Source organism: Arachis hypogaea, chromosome 14, assembly GCF_003086295.3.
Source record: "Arachis hypogaea cultivar Tifrunner chromosome 14, arahy.Tifrunner.gnm2.J5K5, whole genome shotgun sequence".
NCBI lineage: Eukaryota > Viridiplantae > Streptophyta > Magnoliopsida > Fabales > Fabaceae > Arachis > Arachis hypogaea.
In genome coordinates this window covers 91,644,017-91,644,886 of record NC_092049.1, presented here as the reverse complement: position 1 = coordinate 91,644,886, position 870 = coordinate 91,644,017, and the positions used below count along the sequence as shown (strand labels likewise).

The window sequence follows — 870 nt, the reverse complement described above, 5'->3', positions numbered from 1 at the left end:
TGAAGATCCCTTTCAATTCTTAACTGAATTCTTGCAGATCTATGATACTGTTAAGACAATTGGGGTTGATTCCGAGGTCTCCAGGCTTACGCTTTTCCCGTTTGCTGTAAGAGACAGAGCTAGAATATGGTTGGACTCTCAACCTAAAGATAGCATGAACTCTTAGGATAAGCTGGTCACGGCTTTCTTAGCCAAGTTCTTTCCTCCTCAAAAGCTTAGCAAGCTTAGAGTGGATGTTCAAACCTTTAGACAGAAAGAAGGTGAATCCCTCTATGAAGCTTGGGAGAGATACAAGCAACTGACCAAAAAGTGTCTTTCTAACATGCTTTCAGAATGGACCATCCTGGATATATTCTATGATGGTCTGTCTGAATTATCTAAGATGTCATTGGACCATTCTGTAGGTGGATCCATTCACCTAAAGAAAATGCCTACAGAAGCTCAGGAACTCATTGACATGGTTGCAAATAATCAGTTCATGTACACTTCTGATAGGAATCCTGTGAGTAATGGGACGCCTCAGAAGAAGGGAGTTCTTGAAATTGATACTCTGAATGCCATATTGGCTCAGAACAAAATATTGACTCAGCAAGTCAATATGATTTCTCAGAGTCTGAATGGATTGCAAGCTGCATCCAACAGTACTAAAGAAGCATCTTCTGAAGAAGAAGCTTATGATCCTGAGAACCCTGCAATGGCAGAGGTAAATTACATGGGTGAAGCCTATGGAAACACCTATAATCCCTCATGGAGAAATCATCTAAATCCTCTCAGCAACAGACAGAGAATTCTGAGCAAAATCCATCTAGCTTAGCAAATATAGTCTCTGATCTATCTAAGGCCACTCTAAACTTCATGAATGAAACAAGG

General features: G+C 40.5%; 1 non-coding gene across 1 annotated transcript; it reads right to left on the bottom strand.

The window, feature by feature from the left end:
* Positions 1–220: 220 nt before the first annotated feature.
* Positions 221–328, bottom strand: LOC112745682 (small nucleolar RNA R71). Its single transcript, XR_003173597.1, has one exon. It is a non-coding gene; the product is annotated as a small nucleolar RNA R71 (small nucleolar RNA).
* Between the last annotated feature and the right edge of the window lie 542 nt (positions 329–870).